The sequence below is a fragment of the Tachypleus tridentatus genome, chromosome 12 (genome assembly GCF_004210375.1).
Source record: "Tachypleus tridentatus isolate NWPU-2018 chromosome 12, ASM421037v1, whole genome shotgun sequence".
Taxonomy (NCBI): domain Eukaryota; kingdom Metazoa; phylum Arthropoda; class Merostomata; order Xiphosura; family Limulidae; genus Tachypleus; species Tachypleus tridentatus.
The window spans coordinates 122,278,559-122,299,924 of NC_134836.1; the positions used below are offsets into that span (position 1 = coordinate 122,278,559).

The window sequence follows — 21,366 nt, forward strand, 5'->3', positions numbered from 1 at the left end:
ATGAAATATTGAGGTACTTCTGAAACTGTTACCTTGTTACTTGATTCTCTACTTTCTCAAGCTGATGTACACCTGAATGACAAACTTATTTCTTCATCTTATATAACCTTCATACATATAAGACTTATATAGACAGGGAAATTTACAAATTGAAATTTATTTTGACAGTATGTTATTCAACACCACACATTTTTTTAGCATGCATAAATTTTCAAAGTTTATCAGAGTAGAAACATCATAACTGTATCTAAGAAGCTATGAACACAATATAAATGTAATTGATACTCTAATAAGCTCTGCATAAACGAAAATAGTGTTTGCCAGTGGTCAGCTAACTGACCATGCAGATAAAACAATTATACATCATCAAGCTAAATCAGAGTCATAAATCAGTTAGTCACTGGTATAATATACTCTTCAAAACAAAAAACGCAAAAGTGATATTTTTGTTATTTTAAAGAGAAATATATGTAATAACGTTACAACCTCAGAGTATGTGATGTTACACGTGTTTAGGCACTGATTGTCAGACCAAAATGACAATAAAAGTTGTGCACTTTGAAAACGGAGGAAAACATCGGATTTTTCGCCAAAACGCATTCGTGTCCAATAAATTTGTTTGAGAGATTTGCATGTTCTGCAAGTGCAACATATGCAAAATCCCTATAAAAGTGACGGGTTCTCGGTTTCCATAGCTCAGTGTTAAGCCACCGACACACAATACAGTTACGCCAAGACTGACTGAAGCACAACGCAACAACGCCAATGGTTGCTTGGAAGCAGGCGAATTTCGATCAGATGTTGCCAGAGCTGTGAATGTCCACCCAAGCACCATCACAAGGCTATGGAATCGTCACCAACAACATGGATCAACTCGTGACCGTCCACGATCTGGCAGACCTCGTGTGACCACGCCCGCACAAGATTGCAACATCCGGTTACGTCACCTTCGGGATAGAACCACCACTGCGACGTCTACTGCCTCAACCATACCAGGGCTGCGTAGGATTTCCGATCAGACCGTACGCAACCGTCTACGAGATGCAGGAATCCGACCTCGATGTCCAGTTAGAGGCGTCATCCTCACCCAGCAACATCGTCAGCACGGCTGCAGTGGACTCAGGCACATCGGGTATGGTCTCATCAACGATGGAGGCATGTTTGGTTCAGCGATGAATCACGTTTTATGCTTCGTAGACAGGATGGAAGGACCCGTGTTTACCGTCGCCGAGGTGAACGTTTTGCAGCAAACTGTGTGCAGGATGTTGACAGATTTGGTGGTGGCAGCGTCATGATGTGGGCTGCCATCGCCTACAATGCCAGAACAGACCTTTTGCACATTCGAGGGAATTTTACGGCTCAACGATACGTCGACGAGATTCTTAGGCCCCATGTGCAACCCATCATGGTGAACGTCAACGACGTTTTTCAACATGACAACGCCCGTCCTCACACAGCCCGACTCACCACTGTCTTCTTGAGACACCACAACATCAACGTTCTTCCCTGGCCCTCCAGATCACCAGATTTAAACCCCATCGAACATCTTTGGGACGAGTTGGACCGACGTCTGCGACGGCGACAACCTCAACCGCAGACTCTACCTCAGCTTGCAGCAGCTTTGCAGGCTGAGTGGACAGCTATTCCACAGGATGCGATTCGTCATCTCATCGCTTCCATGGGCAGGAGATGCCAAGCAGTTGTTGATGCTCACGGGGGGCATACTTGTTATTGACGTTGAGTGACGTTAAACTTCACCTAGTGAGCGTGGACTTCACCTTTGCAGACTTTGGATGTTCAGCAGTGAATGTGCAAAGCTTCACACATGTCATACAGAACTACCCGGAATAAACTTGTTAACAATTTGTCTCATATTTTGCCTTTTGTGTTTCTTTTCTTGAAGAGTATATTTTGATCCACTATAATTACCACATTAAAAAAAAACTCATCAAATGTGGACTTGCGACCAAATACATTGCAAGAAGGACATTCATATGCATCTAGGCAATAATTTATGTTTATTTTCGCTATTTGTATGTGTCCAAATGAAAATTCCTATGTAGATTTGGATCCCACTGAGATAGTAATAGTATGTTTGTTCATGTCGATAGATCCACAACAGACGTGTCTTTTTATGTAGATGGCACTGTAAAATATTTATTGAGAGAAAATTAATTGTTAAAAAGAAATAGTCCCAATTTTTTTTATTATAATCGTGTTACTGAAAGAAAGTCTTGAGTAAGTTTTAATTAAGGTATAGCCCTAGTGGGTCGATTTAAACCTATATGTTGAGACATGTATAATGTGCTTTATCGTATCATGGTTGTTGAGTAATTCATCCATTACGGACTCCTAGTAATCCCTCCGGTGGCAACTTTTGGAACTATTACGTATTTGTCTGATAGTTCTTCCCCTTTCTCTGTTGTCTGGCATCTCCCACAACTAAGACGCCATCCTTAGGACGCGGAAGTGGGGCCCTAACTACTGTAATCTAACCCTTGATTTTAGCGTTGTACACTCGTAGATGTACCGTTGTTCTACATTATAACGTCCCAACGGCTGAAAGGGCATGTGAAACACTGGGTTTCATTCTTACAACCCCACCGCTTGTGAGTCGACCACCAGACCCATGTGTCATTAAAGGTTCCTGTAATGAAAAAGTACGAGGCAAATCTAAACCCCATCCGTTCATTTGTAGTTCTAGGGTGAAGCAGTTTTGATGTAGTTAAAAAAAAAATATGTAAGAAATCTGAAATAATAGAAATTAAAGTAACGAGTTCTAGAATGAAAACAGTTTTAGTTTATCACCATTATTTTATACGTTTAGTGAATCGAAATGTATTAGGTGTTTGGTTTTTCTTGCAGTATTCTGCCTTCTATCACGAGCACGTGCTAGTGAAAGAACCAGGAACGTCCCAGAAAACTCCGTGGCACCACGACCAATCCTACTATCCTATCGACGGATTTAAGGTTTGTCTTAATGGTTGTATATGTATATAACAGTTTATTTTACAATTACCCTATAGATAAGTTACCACTGTTCATTAGATTCAAAGAATCAAACGTTAAATTTATGGGTGTGTTAACATAAACGTCATTAAAGAACGTAACTTTATCCCTGATTGAAAGATTTATTTTATTTACACACCAGAGGATGTCACCACTGGCTTTCTTCTCTGCAATTGTCAAGTTCTACTGCAGTGCATCTGCCAGTGCGCACTCCAGGTAGCGTGACGTTTAAGATACCAAATCTTTCATTAACGACAATACAAAATGAAATTATCTAGATTTATATGAACAAACCGGAACCTAGGCGTAGCTGTAAGGTCCCACATTTATGTAAACTTTGTATGTGATCAATTTTTGGACGATGTTTCACCTTCCATGTTAACGACTTCTGCAGAAAGTAACCGGTTCTATCGAGTACTTGACCAAAGTTCAACACACCGTTCTGTCCATAAAAATCTAGCTAACGTCGTGTTGCAAGATCAAAGAAACACATAACATTTCATATTCTTCATGTTGGGAAGCCACTTGAAGTAAATCCATTGACGAGATGGCTGAAATGAGCATTATTATTTTTTAAAGTTTTATTTTAAAGCTTTGTTTGTTTTGGAATTTCGCACAAAGCTACTCGAGGGCTATCTGTGCTAGCCGTCCCTAATTTAGCAGCGTAAGACCAGAGGGAAGGCAGCTAGTAATCACCACCCACCGCCAACTCTTGGGCTACTCTTTTACCAACGAATAGTGGGATTGACCGTAACATTATAACGCCCCCACGGCTGGGAGGGCGAGCATGTTTGGCGCGACTCGGGCGCGAACACGCGACCCTCAGATTACGAAGCGCACGCCTTAACGCGCTAGGCCATGCCGGGCCCTATTTTAAAGCAATAATGTTATATCATTGTTGACTTGATGATAAGTAACTTGAAACGCTATTTGTAAACTATTTGCTAATGTTTTCCAATAGCTATGTCAGCTAATGTTTTCCAATAGCTATGTCAGCAGTCTCTGATACAGATAACGTTGGTTGTGGAAATAGCAACGTAAAATTTATTTAGAGTTCAACTGTACTGTAACTATTTAGACCTTACAATCATGAAATGACCTGGTTTAACATCGTTGATACGAATATCTTATATTACAAAACTGCGGATTGTAAAAATATTTTAGAATGTTCTAGTTATTACAGTAAACACGTAACAAACTCAACATGAAAATGAACATTTTTTTCTAATATGTTTTCAAAAGTTAGTTTTTCCAATGCACAACTAAGAAAACTTTGTGAACTTGTTTCTTAAAACCTTCTTTCAAATCAGGTATGTTCGGTATGGATGCCCGTGGACTCTGTATCAAAGGAATCCAGCATCCAATTTGTGGCTGGCTCTCATCGGTGGGGAAAGTGGTTTTACCCCAAAAATTTGCTACTTTCCGAAACTATGAGTTGGAAAACAACTTGCTCGATCGAGAATTTGAAGATGTTCCAGACATAGATGCTTGTCGAGATCAGTACACCATCCTCCAGTGGGATGTTGAGGTATTTAATTTGATGATTGGAGGTTTCAAAATTTAACATTATTTTTTAAACACTACAACTGATTGATAACTACCAGCCTGCTCTGTAATACGTGCACCATTAACCTCGGAAACATTTTGAACTTGAGTACGGTTTTCATTACTTACCGAACAATGTTTCTTTTTTCTTTACATTTGACATTATTTAGTACAGAGAACTTAAGAAAAATATCTCCCAATAGTATGATGACATCAGAAGAACATTTTCAAGATCTTCAATAATCGCTAGGAAAATTTTTGAATTTGAGTACAAATATTTGTTATTTGCGAAACTAAAAAAATATCAGATTATACATTATTCAGTACAGGAGACTAATTAACACATAATAACAATAAAAAATCTTCATCTAGTAATATGAAGTCATAAGAAAACTTTTCAAAATGACAATCATACTGGTGTGATGACGTCTACAAATAGCAGTGCACACAGAAATATCTAGTTAGGCTGATGTAATTGAAGAGCAGTTTTCAACCTTAACAATACGTTATATACGCATTTACTAAAATGTATTCTGAAATTATTTCATCGACTTTGGTGTCAAGCTACATCAAAGCTATCTGTGCTATACGAGGTCTGTTAAAAAAATACGCGGACTGACGTCATAAAACAAAATGTACTTTATTTAGAAGTTACAGGTCTGGGACCCCTTCAAAGTACTCTCCTCCCCAACGCACACACTTATCCCAACGGTGTTTCCACTTGTTGAAACAGTCCTGGTACGCTTCTTTTGTAATGTCCTCCAGCTCCTTCGTCGCATTTGCCTTAATCTCGGGAATCGTCTCAAATCTTCTTCCTTTCACGGGTCTTTTGAGTTTGGGGAATAAGAACAAATCGCAAGGAGCAAGGTCAGGTGAGTAGGGGGTGGGTGGGTGGGGAAAAACAGTGATCGAGTGTTTGGCTAAAAACTCACGAGTTCTGAGGCACAAATTTCGCAGCAACGCGGTGCATCTTCAATTTTTCGGTCAAAATCTCGTAACAAGATCCAACTGATATCCCACACTCTTCAGCAAGCTCCCTGACAGTCAGACGTCGATTTGCCCGCACCAGGGTGTTGATTTTGTCGACGTGTAAGTCGTCAGTTGACGTGGAAGGACGTCCAGGACGCTCATCATCTTCAATGGACTGTCGACCATCCTTAAAACATTCATGCCACTTGAAACATGAGTACGCTTCATAGCAACATCACCGTAAGCCGTGTTAAGCATAGCAAAAGTTTCAGTCGCAAATTTTCCAAGTTTAACACAAAATTTCACAGCAAGTCGTTGCTCCTTCAGGTCATTCATTCTGAAATTCGCCAAACGAAAAAATTGCACTTCACTTAAAACCGCGTAGCTAATACACAAATGTAGATATCTGCAATCGGGAAATGGCGTCGTAATCAGCTGATCTGTGCGAACCTAGCGGATTCCCCTGGAACCAAATAGTCCGCGTATTTTTTGAACAGCCCTCGTATATTCTTCATTTTGAAATTATGGACTAGGAGGAAGGCAGGTGGTCAACACCACCCACAGGTTAAATTGTGGGTGGGATTTAACTGTCACTTTTACTAAGTTCCCATGGCTCCAAAGTTGGGAGCGAGTTTTTGGGTTTTATTTGGAGTAATGAAGCGCGAACCTCAGATCCACAGTTCAGCAAGCTTACCTTTTATTCATGTTCAGTGATCCTTTAAATTACTTGTTTAGTGCTATCTCTAAATTCATTATTTTAGCACCCAGGCTGAAAACAAAGGAGGTAGAATTTTTGGAACTGGGTTAGGCTGCCGAAGTTTTGGCATTCAAACTAGAATAAAAAACAAGGTTATCCAATCATGGGTTCGATCTGTTACCCTGAAAACAAAAGAAATACTTCACTGTTAAAATAACTCATTTCTCAATAGTGTTTGGCCAGACTGAGTTCCTCTTACATAATATCGTCGAAGTGTTCATGTCTAAGCACTTACAGCTTTCTTGAACATTTTTATTGGAAGAACTCGCAAAAAACAGCTTTTGAAAAACTTGGAGTATCAGATCTTGTACTGCCCACATATGGCCACTACCATCTTTTGTGTGGGAATTTAGATGAGATTATGGATTTTTACTACATCATACCTTTGAACCTAGGACACATTCTATCACTCTGGTGAGCAGTATTGAATACAGATATCGTAAGTAGTTGAATTCTCTATTCGGAAGTTGAAACAAACTCCTAGATAGTTTTGTTTCGGAATAAATATCCATGTCTCACAGATTATTTAAAAATAAAGATAAAAACGTAATGTTACCATGTTATTGTAGTAAAAATGTCTCCATAAAGCATGTTTATTTACTACGTGACTTTTTGAAGCTATTATTCACAGGTAAACTGAAGCTACATCAAGACTTCGATACGGTCATCTATAACCTTGAATCAACAGAAATGAATCCAGTTGTCAGTATTAGTATCAAAGAACTTTCTCCAAATGTTTGAATTCACTCATATTAGAAAAAATGGAGGTTCAGGAAGTCTCGACACAAATGAATAAAAGCCCTATAATAACTAGACAATTTTTGAAAGCACCGGAATTATAAGGTTTTTATTCGTTTCTAAAGATACTGACTGTTACTTTTATAAAATTATAGTTAAAAGTGTGGTGCGTGTTCAGTGGCATCATGTATCGAATCTCCAATCTATCGATCCCCTCGGTTGGCTAATCATTAGATTACGTACTAGCCATGACGTCTTACAATTCTATTTCACATACATTTAACACTCTTCCGCTGGTATCGTTAAACTTTGGTCAGAAACTGTTTATCACTTTCATCTTGTTTAGTCACAACGTTTGGAATGCTGGGTAAGTAAATATTGTGAGAGACAGTGATTTTCAATTATATGGTTTTTAATTCTGCAGGTTTTTTGAAGGCTATCTGTAATAGACATCCATAAGTTTGGAACAATTTTTTTATGACTTTTATTACAGGTTGGAACATTTTGATGGTCAATGGCGCCACTTTGATTCCCAATGTCCTTTCATCTGCACCCTTAAATAGAACGTTAAACTGTTACTGTTAACCTCACATTTTCATTTTCATGTCAGAAAACATGCGAGTTGCTGTAGATAGAAGAAGAACGATTGATTCTGAGAACATAAGAGTGAAAACAAAGAAAAGTATTTAATAATATACCAACTACTATATATTTCCTATATCTAGTGCTGACGAGATCTTTCGCCAATGATCAACAATCCTTTGCCAAACACTCTGTAAAGGATTCAATATACACCAAGGACTCAATATAACCTTTCAAACAGAGAATATTCAAATTTATTAATGACAAGGAACTGCCACGTTTGATTAATTAAAAAACAGTTTCTTAATTGAAAGAAGTTTCTATAGACACATTTACGGAGTATTTAGGAATAAATCTTAGTTTCAACAAGTTAACAATTTTAGTTTAATTATTAAATAATTTAACACCCATACACAGTTTTCGTTATTAACTATATCAGTATTGTCAATATTATTTAGTTTCTTTAGTAATAAGAAAATCCCTCTTTTAAACGATTTTGATAACCCTTGTTTGATTTATGATACCACACATTTTATGTACTTAAGTTGTTAAAACCTTGAGAATATTATGTTTAATATAATCTAACACTTTCATAGATATAATTAAAAAAGCCCTGTTGGTGAAAGACACTAACTATAGAACCTCGAGGCACTTTTGTGAAATAAGACATAAGTGCCATCAACGTACCTTATATAATATGAAAGTATGAACTTTGAATTCGTTTGCACAATTAGCCAATCATTGTCACTCAGAATATGCTTGTGGTTAAGGCTAATGTAGGAGTTAAGCGTTCACAGTTTGTTAGGTGTAATGGGTGCAATGAGTGGGTTTTAGTTGAGAACTTGGGATTGACATGTATTTTTAAGGATGTGAGTAATGAAAATGTGCAACTTGCATGCAGAGTTTGTAGGATGGATGAGAAGTTGAAGGTTATCATAATTAAGGTTGAGGCAATAGATAAATAGAAGTGTGTGAAATGGTAGCAGGAGTTAAGGAGGAGGTCAAACTTTTACATGTAAGGGGTACATCAACTGACAATAACTTTAGTTAAAGAGAGTACTACACATCAACTGACAATAACTTTAGTTAAAGAGAGTACTATACATCAACTGACAACAACTTTAGTTAAAGAGAGTACTATACATCAACTGACAATAGCTTTAGTTAAAGAGAGTACTATACATCAACTGACAATAACTTTAGTTAAAGAGAGTACTATACATCAACTGACAATAACTTTAGTTAAAGAGAGTACTATACATCAACTGACAACAACTTTAGTTAAAGAGAGTACTACACATCAACTGACAAAAGCTTTAGTTAAAGAGAGTACTATACATCAACTGACAATAACTTTAGTTAAAGAGAGTACTATACATCAACTGACAACAACTTTAGTTAAAGAGAGTACTACACATCAACTGACAATAACTTTAGTTAAAGAGAGTACTATACATCAACTGACAACAACTTTAGTTAAAGAGAGTACTACACATCAACTGACAATAACTTTAATTAAAGAGAGTACTATACATCAACTGACAATAACTTTAGTTAAAGAGAGTACTACACATCAACTGACAAAAGCTTTAGTTAAAGAGAGTACTATACATCAACTGACAATAGCTTTAGTTAAAGAGAGTACTATACATCAACTGACAACAACTTTAGTTAAAGAGAGTACTACACATCAACTGACAATAACTTTAGTTAAAGAGAGTACTATACATCAACTGACAACAACTTTAGTTGTACTACACATCAACTGACAATAACTTTAATTAAAGAGAGTACTATACATCAACTGACAATAACTTTAGTTAAAGAGAGTACTACACATCAACTGACAAAAGCTTTAGTTAAAGAGAGTACTATACATCAACTGACAATAGCTTTAGTTAAAGAGAGTACTATACATCAACTGACAATAACTTTAGTTAAAGAGAGTACTATACATCAACTGACAACAACTTTAGTTAAAGAGAGTACTACACATCAACTGACAATAACTTTAGTTAAAGAGAGTACTATACATCAACTGACAACAACTTTAGTTAAAGAGAGTACTACACATCAACTGACAATAACTTTAATTAAAGAGAGTACTATACATCAACTGACAATAACTTTAGTTAAAGAGAGTACTACACATCAACTGACAAAAGCTTTAGTTAAAGAGAGTACTATACATCAACTGACAATAGCTTTAGTTAAAGAGAGTACTATACATCAACTGACAATAATTTTAGTTAAAGAGAGTACTATACATCAACTGACAATAATTTTAGTTAAAGAGAGTACTATACATCAACTGACAAAGAGTTTTGAAGGAGCTAAAGGATTGTATATTGATCTGTGTGTTACTATTTCCCTTTGTCAGACCTTGAATAGTGGGCAGGTATCATATGATTGGAAGTTAGCCAATGTAACTCTTCTTTTTAATGTAGGTGATAAAAATTGTCATAGTATTTATGGATCAATAAGTCCTACAGGAGATGTGGAAAAAACATTGGAAAGTATTTTAAAAGATGCTTTTGAAGTGTTCCAAGTTACATCAACAAAGGATCCTTTATTGTTTAAGTTTAATTATAACATTCTCATTTTCTATATCAATATTATCTTAATGTTGCATCAAGAAGTGTCATTTCACAAAAGACTCACCTTGCACGGACTCCTCAATTTACCGACGACAATTTGTATAAATGTATTAATTCAGCCCGACTAGACATGTCTTACAAATGTTGTCATTTGAGGTCCCCTTCTAAACTTGCAGATGACTATTCATACAGCAATGTTATTATTGTGCTGTAGTAATTCTGTAGGAGCACAGTTCTAGTGTTCAGAAACAAACTGCAGGGAGTAATTTATAATAGCAAAGTAAACTTCAAAATGTTTGATGTAGTTTATATGGAGATACAGTTGTTCAATCTGTGCTACAGCTACCTTGATGTAGTTTATATAAAGATATAGTTGTTCAAATTGTGCTACAGCTACCTTGATGTAGTTTATATGGAGATACAGTTCTTCAAATTGTGCTATAGCTACCTTGATGTAGTTTATATGGAGATACAGTTGTTCAAATTGTGCTACAGCTACCTTGATGTAGTTTATATGGAGATACAGTTGTTCAAGTTGTGCTACAGCTACCTTGATGTAGTTTATATTGAGATACAGTTGTTCAAGTTGTGCTACAGCTACCTTGATGTAGTTTATATACAGATACAGTTGTTCAAATTGTGCTACAGCTACCTTGATGTAGTTTATATAGAGATACAGTTCTTCAAATTGTGCTACAGCTACCTTGATGTTGTTTATATACAGATACAGTTGTTCAAATTGTGCTACAGCTACCTTGATGTAGTTTATATGGAGATACAGTTGTTCAAATTGTGCTATAGCTACCTTGATGTAGTTTATATGGAGATACAGTTGTTCAAATTGTGCTACAGCTACCTTGATGTAGTTTATATTGAGATACAGTTGTTCAAATTGTGCTATAGCTACCTTGATGTAGTTTATATGGAGATACAGTTGTTCAAATTGTGCTATAGCTACCTTGATGTAGTTTATATAGAGATACAGTTCTTCAAATTGTGCTACAGCTACCTTGATGTTGTTTATATACAGATACAGTTGTTCAAATTGTGCTACAGCTACCTTGATGTAGTTTATATGGAGATACAGTTGTTCAAATTGTGCTATAGCTACCTTGATGTAGTTTATATGGAGATACAGTTGTTCAAATTGTGCTATAGCTACCTTGATGTAGTTTATATAGAGATACAGTTGTTCAAATTGTGCTATAGCTACCTTGATGTAGTTTATATGGAGATACAGTTGTTCAAATTGTGCTATAGCTACCTTGATGTAGTTTATATAGAGATACAGTTGTTCAAATTGTGCTATAGCTACCTTGATGTAGTTTATATAAAGATACAGTTGTTCAAATTGTGCTACAGCTACCTTGATGTAGTTTATATAAAGATACAGTTGTTCAAATTGTGCTATAGCTACCTTGATGTAGTTTATATAAAGATACAGTTGTTCAAGTTGTGCTACAGCTACCTTGATGTAGTTTATATACAGATACAGTTGTTCAAGTTGTGCTATAGCTACCTTGATGTAGTTTATATGGAGATACAGTTGTTCAAATTGTGCTACAGCTACCTTGATGTAGTTTATATAGAGATACAGTTGTTCAAGTTGTGCTATAGCTACCTTGATGTAGTTTATATAAAGATACAGTTGTTCAAATTGTGCTACAGCTACCTTGATGTAGTTTATATAGAAATACAATTGTTCAAATTGTGCTACAGCTACCTTGATGTAGTTTATATAGAGATACAGTTGTTCAAATTGTGCTACAGCTACCTTGATGTAGTTTATATGGAGATACAGTTGTTCAAATTGTGCTATAGCTACCTTGATGTAGTTTATATGGAGATACAGTTGTTCAAATTGTGCTACAGCTACCTTGATGTAGTTTATATTGAGATACAGTTGTTCAAATTGTGCTATAGCTACCTTGATGTAGTTTATATGGAGATACAGTTGTTCAAATTGTGCTATAGCTACCTTGATGTAGTTTATATAGAGATACAGTTGTTCAAATTGTGCTACAGCTACCTTGATGTTGTTTATATACAGATACAGTTGTTCAAATTGTGCTACAGCTACCTTGATGTAGTTTATATGGAGATACAGTTGTTCAAATTGTGCTATAGCTACCTTGATGTAGTTTATATGGAGATACAGTTGTTCAAATTGTGCTACAGCTACCTTGATGTAGTTTATATAGAGATACAGTTGTTCAAGTTGTGCTATAGCTACCTTGATGTAGTTTATATAAAGATACAGTTGTTCAAATTGTGCTATAGCTACCTTGATGTAGTTTATATACAGATACAGTTGTTCAAATTGTGCTATAGCTACCTTGATGTAGTTTATATGGAGATACAGTTGTTCAAATTGTGCTACAGCTACCTTGATGTAGTTTATATAGAGATACAGTTGTTCAAGTTGTGCTATAGCTACCTTGATGTAGTTTATATGGAGATACAGTTGTTCAAATTGTGCTACAGCTACCTTGATGTAGTTTATATAGAGATACAGTTGTTCAAATTGTGCTATAGCTACCTTGATGTAGTTTATATAGAGATACAGTTGTTCAAATTGTGCTATAGCTACCTTGATGTAGTTTATATGGAGATACAGTTGTTCAAATTGTGCTATAGCTACCTTGATGTAGTTTATATAAAGATACAGTTGTTCAAATTGTGCTACAGCTACCTTGATGTAGTTTATATAAAGATACAGTTGTTCAAATTGTGCTATAGCTACCTTGATGTAGTTTATATAAAGATACAGTTGTTCAAATTGTGCTACAGCTACCTTGATGTAGTTTATATAGAGATACAGTTGTTCAAATTGTGCTATAGCTACCTTGATGTAGTTTATATAAAGATACAGTTGTTCAAATTGTGCTATAGCTACCTTGATGTAGTTTATATAGAGATACAGTTGTTCAAATTGTGCTACAGCTACCTTGATGTAGTTTATATACAGATACAGTTGTTCAAATTGTGCTACAGCTACCTTGATGTAGTTTATATAAAGATACAGTTGTTCAAATTGTGCTATAGCTACCTTGATGTAGTTTATATAAAGATACAGTTGTTCAAATTGTGCTACAGCTACCTTGATGTAGTTTATATACAGATACAGTTGTTCAAATTGTGCTACAGCTACCTTGATGTAGTTTATATAAAGATACAGTTGTTCAAGTTGTGCTATAGCTACCTTGATGTAGTTTATATAGAGATACAGTTGTTCAAATTGTGCTACAGCTACCTTGATGTAGTTTATATACAGATACAGTTGTTCAAATTGTGCTACAGCTACCTTGATGTAGTTTATATAGAGATACAGTTGTTCAAATTGTGCTACAGCTACCTTGATGTAGTTTATATAGAGATACAGTTGTTCAAATTGTGCTACAGCTACCTTGATGTAGTTTATATGGAGATACAGTTGTTCAAATTGTGCTATAGCTACCTTGATGTAGTTTATATGGAGATACAGTTGTTCAAATTGTGCTACAGCTACCTTGATGTAGTTTATATGGAGATACAGTTGTTCAAATTGTGCTATAGCTACCTTGATGTAGTTTATATAGAGATACAGTTGTTCAAATTGTGCTACAGCTACCTTGATGTAGTTTATATACAGATACAGTTGTTCAAATTGTGCTACAGCTACCTTGATGTAGTTTATATGGAGATACAGTTGTTCAAATTGTGCTATAGCTACCTTGATGTAGTTTATATGGAGATACAGTTGTTCAAATTGTGCTATAGCTACCTTGATGTAGTTTATATGGAGATACAGTTGTTCAAATTGTGCTATAGCTACCTTGATGTAGTTTATATAGAGATACAGTTGTTCAAATTGTGCTATAGCTACCTTGATGTAGTTTATATAAAGATACAGTTGTTCAAATTGTGCTATAGCTACCTTGATGTAGTTTATATACAGATACAGTTGTTCAAATTGTGCTATAGCTACCTTGATGTAGTTTATATGGAGATACAGTTGTTCAAATTGTGCTACAGCTACCTTGATGTAGTTTATATAGAGATACAGTTGTTCAAATTGTGCTATAGCTACCTTGATGTAGTTTATATGGAGATACAGTTGTTCAAATTGTGCTACAGCTACCTTGATGTAGTTTATATAAAGATACAGTTGTTCAAATTGTGCTATAGCTACCTTGATGTAGTTTATATAGAGATACAGTTGTTCAAATTGTGCTATAGCTACCTTGATGTAGTTTATATGGAGATACAGTTGTTCAAATTGTGCTATAGCTACCTTGATGTAGTTTATATAAAGATACAGTTGTTCAAATTGTGCTACAGCTACCTTGATGTAGTTTATATAAAGATACAGTTGTTCAAATTGTGCTATAGCTACCTTGATGTAGTTTATATAAAGATACAGTTGTTCAAATTGTGCTACAGCTACCTTGATGTAGTTTATATACAGATACAGTTGTTCAAATTGTGCTATAGCTACCTTGATGTAGTTTATATAAAGATACAGTTGTTCAAATTGTGCTATAGCTACCTTGATGTAGTTTATATAGAGATACAGTTGTTCAAATTGTGCTACAGCTACCTTGATGTAGTTTATATACAGATACAGTTGTTCAAATTGTGCTACAGCTACCTTGATGTAGTTTATATAAAGATACAGTTGTTCAAATTGTGCTATAGCTACCTTGATGTAGTTTATATAAAGATACAGTTGTTCAAATTGTGCTACAGCTACCTTGATGTAGTTTATATACAGATACAGTTGTTCAAATTGTGCTACAGCTACCTTGATGTAGTTTATATAAAGATACAGTTGTTCAAGTTGTGCTATAGCTACCTTGATGTAGTTTATATAGAGATACAGTTGTTCAAATTGTGCTACAGCTACCTTGATGTAGTTTATATACAGATACAGTTGTTCAAATTGTGCTACAGCTACCTTGATGTAGTTTATATAGAGATACAGTTGTTCAAATTGTGCTACAGCTACCTTGATGTAGTTTATATAGAGATACAGTTGTTCAAATTGTGCTACAGCTACCTTGATGTAGTTTATATAAAGATACAGTTGTTCAAATTGTGCTACAGCTACCTTGATGTAGTTTATATGGAGATACAGTTGTTCAAATTGTGCTACAGCTACCTTGATGTAGTTTATATAGAGATACAGTTGTTCAAATTGTGCTACAGCTACCTTGATGTAGTTTATATAGAGATACAGTTGTTCAAATTGTGCTACAGCTACCTTGATGTAGTTTATATAAAGATACAGTTGTTCAAATTGTGCTATAGCTACCTTGATGTAGTTTATATAGAGATACAGTTGTTCAAATTGTGCTACAGCTACCTTGATGTAGTTTATATAGAGATACAGTTGTTCAAATTGTGCTATAGCTACCTTGATGTAGTTTATATAGAGATACAGTTGTTCAAATTGTGCTACAGCTACCTTGATGTAGTTTATATAGAGATACAGTTGTTCAAATTGTGCTATAGCTACCTTGATGTAGTTTATATAGAGATACAGTTGTTCAAATTGTGCTACAGCTACCTTGATGTAGTTTATATAGAGATACAGTTGTTCAAATTGTGCTACAGCTACCTTGATGTAGTTTATATAGAGATACAGTTGTTCAAATTGTGCTACAGCTACCTTGATGTAGTTTATATGGAGATACAGTTGTTCAAATTGTGCTATAGCTACCTTGATGTAGTTTATATGGAGATACAGTTGTTCAAATTGTGCTACAGCTACCTTGATGTAGTTTATATAGAGATACAGTTGTTCAAATTGTGCTATAGCTACCTTGATGTAGTTTATATGGAGATACAGTTGTTCAAATTGTGCTATAGCTACCTTGATGTAGTTTATATAGAGATACAGTTGTTCAAATTGTGCTACAGCTACCTTGATGTAGTTTATATACAGATACAGTTGTTCAAATTGTGCTACAGCTACCTTGATGTAGTTTATATGGAGATACAGTTGTTCAAATTGTGCTATAGCTACCTTGATGTAGTTTATATGGAGATACAGTTGTTCAAATTGTGCTATAGCTACCTTGATGTAGTTTATATGGAGATACAGTTGTTCAAATTGTGCTACAGCTACCTTGATGTAGTTTATATAGAGATACAGTTAGTTTATATAAAGATACAGTTGTTCAAATTGTGCTATAGCTACCTTGATGTAGTTTATATGATACAGTTTATATAGAGATACAGTTGTTCAAATTGTGCTATAGCTACCTTGATGTAGTTTATATGGAGATACAGTTGTTCAAATTGTGCTATAGCTACCTTGATGTAGTTTATATAGAGATACAGTTGTTCAAATTGTGCTACAGCTACCTTGATGTAGTTTATATAGAGATACAGTTGTTCAAATTGTGCTATAGCTACCTTGATGTAGTTTATATGGAGATACAGTTGTTCAAATTGTGCTACAGCTACCTTGATGTAGTTTATATAGAGATACAGTTGTTCAAATTGTGCTATAGCTACCTTGATGTAGTTTATATAGAGATACAGTTGTTCAAATTGTGCTACAGCTACCTTGATGTAGTTTATATAGAGATACAGTTGTTCAAATTGTGCTATAGCTACCTTGATGTAGTTTATATAGAGATACAGTTGTTCAAATTGTGCTACAGCTACCTTGATGTAGTTTATATAGAGATACAGTTGTTCAAATTGTGCTATAGCTACCTTGATGTAGTTTATATAGAGATACAGTTGTTCAAATTGTGCTACAGCTACCTTGATGTAGTTTATATAGAGATACAGTTGTTCAAATTGTGCTATAGCTACCTTGATGTAGTTTATATGGAGATACAGTTGTTCAAATTGTGCTATAGCTACCTTGATGTAGTTTATATAGAGATACAGTTGTTCAAATTGTGCTACAGCTACCTTGATGTAGTTTATATAGAGATACAGTTGTTCAAATTGTGCTATAGCTACCTTGATGTAGTTTATATAGAGATACAGTTGTTCAAATTGTGCTACAGCTACCTTGATGTAGTTTATATAGAGATACAGTTGTTCAAATTGTGCTACAGCTACCTTGATGTAGTTTATATAGAGATACAGTTGTTCAAATTGTGCTACAGCTACCTTGATGTAGTTTATATAGAGATACAGTTGTTCAAATTGTGCTACAGCTACCTTGATGTAGTTTATATAGAGATACAGTTGTTCAAATTGTGCTACAGCTACCTTGATGTAGTTTATATAGAGATACAGTTGTTCAAATTGTGCTATAGCTACCTTGATGTAGTTTATATAGAGATACAGTTGTTCAAATTGTGCTACAGCTACCTTGATGTAGTTTATATAGAGATACAGTTGTTCAAATTGTGCTACAGCTACCTTGATGTAGTTTATATAGAGATACAGTTGTTCAAATTGTGCTACAGCTACCTTGATGTAGTTTATATAGAGATACAGTTGTTCAAATTGTGCTACAGCTACCTTGATGTAGTTTATATAGAGATACAGTTGTTCAAATTGTGCTACAGCTACCTTGATGTAGTTTATATAGAGATACAGTTGTTCAAATTGTGCTACAGCTACCTTGATGTAGTTTATATAGAGATACAGTTGTTCAAATTGTGCTACAGCTACCTTGATGTAGTTTATATAGAGATACAGTTGTTCAAATTGTGCTACAGCTACCTTGATGTAGTTTATATAGAGATACAGTTGTTCAAATTGTGCTACAGCTACCTTGATGTAGTTTATATAGAGATACAGTTGTTCAAATTGTGCTACAGCTACCTTGATGTAGTTTATATAGAGATACAGTTGTTCAAATTGTGCTACAGCTACCTTGATGTAGTTTATATAGAGATACAGTTGTTCAAATTGTGCTACAGCTACCTTGATGTAGTTTATATAGAGATACAGTTGTTCAAATTGTGCTACAGCTACCTTGATGTAGTTTATATAGAGATACAGTTGTTCAAATTGTGCTACAGCTACCTTGATGTAGTTTATATAGAGATACAGTTGTTCAAATTGTGCTACAGCTACCTTGATGTAGTTTATATAGAGATACAGTTGTTCAAATTGTGCTACAGCTACCTTGATGTAGTTTATATAGAGATACAGTTGTTCAAATTGTGCTACAGCTACCTTGATGTAGTTTATATAGAGATACAGATACAGATACAGTTGTTCAAATTGTGCTATAGCTACCTTGATGTAGTTTATATAGAGATACAGTTGTTCAAATTGTGCTACAGCTACCTTGATGTAGTTTATATAAAGATACAGTTGTTCAAAGTTGTGCTACAGCTACCTTGATGTAGTTTATATAAAGATACAGTTGTTCAAATTGTGCTACAGCTACCTTGATGTAGTTTATATAAAGATACAGTTGTTCAAATTGTGCTACAGCTACCTTGATGTAGTTTATATAGAGATACAGTTGTTCAAATTGTGCTACAGCTACCTTGATGTAGTTTATATACAGATACAGTTGTTCAAATTGTGCTACAGCTACCTTGATGTAGTTTATATAGAGATACAGTTGTTCAAATTGTGCTACAGCTACCTTGATGTAGTTTATATAGAGATACAGTTGTTCAAATTGTGCTACAGCTACCTTGATGTAGTTTATATGGAGATACAGTTGTTCAAATTGTGCTACAGCTACCTTGATGTAGTTTATATGGAGATACAGTTGTTCAAATTGTGCTACAGCTACCTTGATGTAGTTTATATAGAGATACAGTTGTTCAAATTGTGCTATAGCTACCTTGATGTAGTTTATATAGAGATACAGTTGTTCAAATTGTGCTACAGCTACCTTGATGTAGTTTATATAGAGATACAGTTGTTCAAATTGTGCTATAGCTACCTTGATGTAGTTTATATAGAGATACAGTTGTTCAAATTGTGCTAGTTGTTCAAAGCTACCTTGATGTAGTTTATATAGAGATACAGTTGTTCAAATTGTGCTACAGCTACCTTGATGTAGTTTATATAGAGATACAGTTGTTCAAATTGTGCTATAGCTACCTTGATGTAGTTTATATAGAGATACAGTTGTTCAAATTGTGCTACAGCTACCTTGATGTAGTTTATATAGAGATACAGTTGTTCAAATTGTGCTACAGCTACCTTGATGTAGTTTATATAGAGATACAGTTGTTCAAATTGTGCTACAGCTACCTTGATGTAGTTTATATAGAGATACAGTTGTTCAAATTGTGCTACAGCTACCTTGATGTAGTTTATATAGAGATACAGTTGTTCAAATTGTGCTACAGCTACCTTGATGTAGTTTATATAGAGATACAGTTGTTCAAATTGTGCTACAGCTACCTTGATGTAGTTTATATAGAGATACAGTTGTTCAAATTGTGCTACAGCTACCTTGATGTAGTTTATATAGAGATACAGTTGTTCAAATTGTGCTATAGCTACCTTGATGTAGTTTATATAGAGATACAGTTGTTCAAATTGTGCTACAGCTACCTTGATGTAGTTTATATAGTTTATATAGATACAGTTGTTCAAATTGTGCTACAGCTACCTTGATGTAGTTTATATAGAGATACAGTTGTTCAAATTGTGCTACAGCTACCTTGATGTAGTTTATATAGAGATACAGTTGTTCAAATTGTGCTACAGCTACCTTGATGTAGTTTATATAGAGATACAGTTGTTCAAATTGTGCTACAGCTACCTTGATGTAGTTTATATAGAGATACAGTTGTTCAAATTGTGCTACAGCTACCTTGATGTAGTTTATATAGAGATACAGTTGTTCAAATTGTGCTACAGCTACCTTGATGTAGTTTATATAGAGATACAGTTGTTCAAATTGTGCTACAGCTACCTTGATGTAGTTTATATAGAGATACAGTTGTTCAAATTGTGCTACAGCTACCTTGATGTAGTTTATATAGAGATACAGTTGTTCAAATTGTGCTACAGCTACCTTGATGTAGTTTATATAGAGATACAGTTGTTCAAATTGTGCTACAGCTACCTTGATGTAGTTTATATAGAGATACAGTTGTTCAAATTGTGCTACAGCTACCTTGATGTAGTTTATATAGAGATACAGTTGTTCAAATTGTGCTACAGCTACCTTGATGTAGTTTATATAGAGATACAGTTGTTCAAATTGTGCTACAGCTACCTTGATGTAGTTTATATAGAGATACAGTTGTTCAAATTGTGCTACAGCTACCTTGATGTAGTTTATATAGAGATACAGTTGTTCAAATTGTGCTACAGCTACCTTGATGTAGTTTATATAGAGATACAGTTGTTCAAATTGTGCTACAGCTACCTTGATGTAGTTTATATAGAGATACAGTTGTTCAAATTGTGCTACAGCTACCTTGATGTAGTTTATATAGAGATACAGTTGTTCAAATTGTGCTACAGCTACCTTGATGTAGTTTATATAGAGATACAGTTGTTCAAATTGTGCTACAGCTACCTTGATGTAGTTTATATAGAGATACAGTTGTTCAAATTGTGCTACAGCTACCTTGATGTAGTTTATATAGAGATACAGTTGTTCAAATTGTGCTACAGCTACCTTGATGTAGTTTATATAGAGATACAGTTGTTCAAATTGTGCTACAGCTACCTTGATGTAGTTTATATAGAGATACAGTTGTTCAAATTGTGCTACAGCTACCTTGATGTAGTTTATATAGAGATACAGTTGTTCAAATTGTGCTACAGCTACCTTGATGTAGTTTATATAGAGATACAGTTGTTCAAATTGTGCTACAGCTACCTTGATGTAGTTTATATAGAGATACAGTTGTTCAAATTGTGCTACAGCTACCTTGATGTAGTTTATATAGAGATACAGTTGTTCAAATTGTGCTACAGCTACCTTGATGTAGTTTATATAGAGATACAGTTGTTCAAATTGTGCTACAGCTACCTTGATGTAGTTTATATAGAGATACAGTTGTTCAAATTGTGCTACAGCTACCTTGATGTAGTTTATATAGAGATACAGTTGTTCAAATTGTGCTACAGCTACCTTGATGTAGTTTATATAGAGATACAGTTGTTCAAATTGTGCTACAGCTACCTTGATGTAGTTTATATAGAGATACAGTTGTTCAAATTGTGCTACAGCTACCTTGATGTAGTTTATATAGAGATACAGTTGTTCAAATTGTGCTACAGCTA

The 21,366-nt window shown here is 34.8% G+C and overlaps 1 pseudogene across 1 annotated transcript in view; it reads left to right on the plus strand.

Annotated features, from left to right (window-relative positions):
* LOC143234561 (uncharacterized) overlaps window positions 1–21,366 on the plus strand; it is a 36,932-nt pseudogene that overhangs the window by 2,386 nt on the left and 13,180 nt on the right. Inside the window, exons 2-3 of the transcript XR_013018710.1 lie at window positions 2,866–2,970; window positions 4,320–4,537. The product of XR_013018710.1 is annotated as an uncharacterized LOC143234561 (transcript). The remainder of the gene's footprint in view (window positions 1–2,865; window positions 2,971–4,319; window positions 4,538–21,366) is intronic.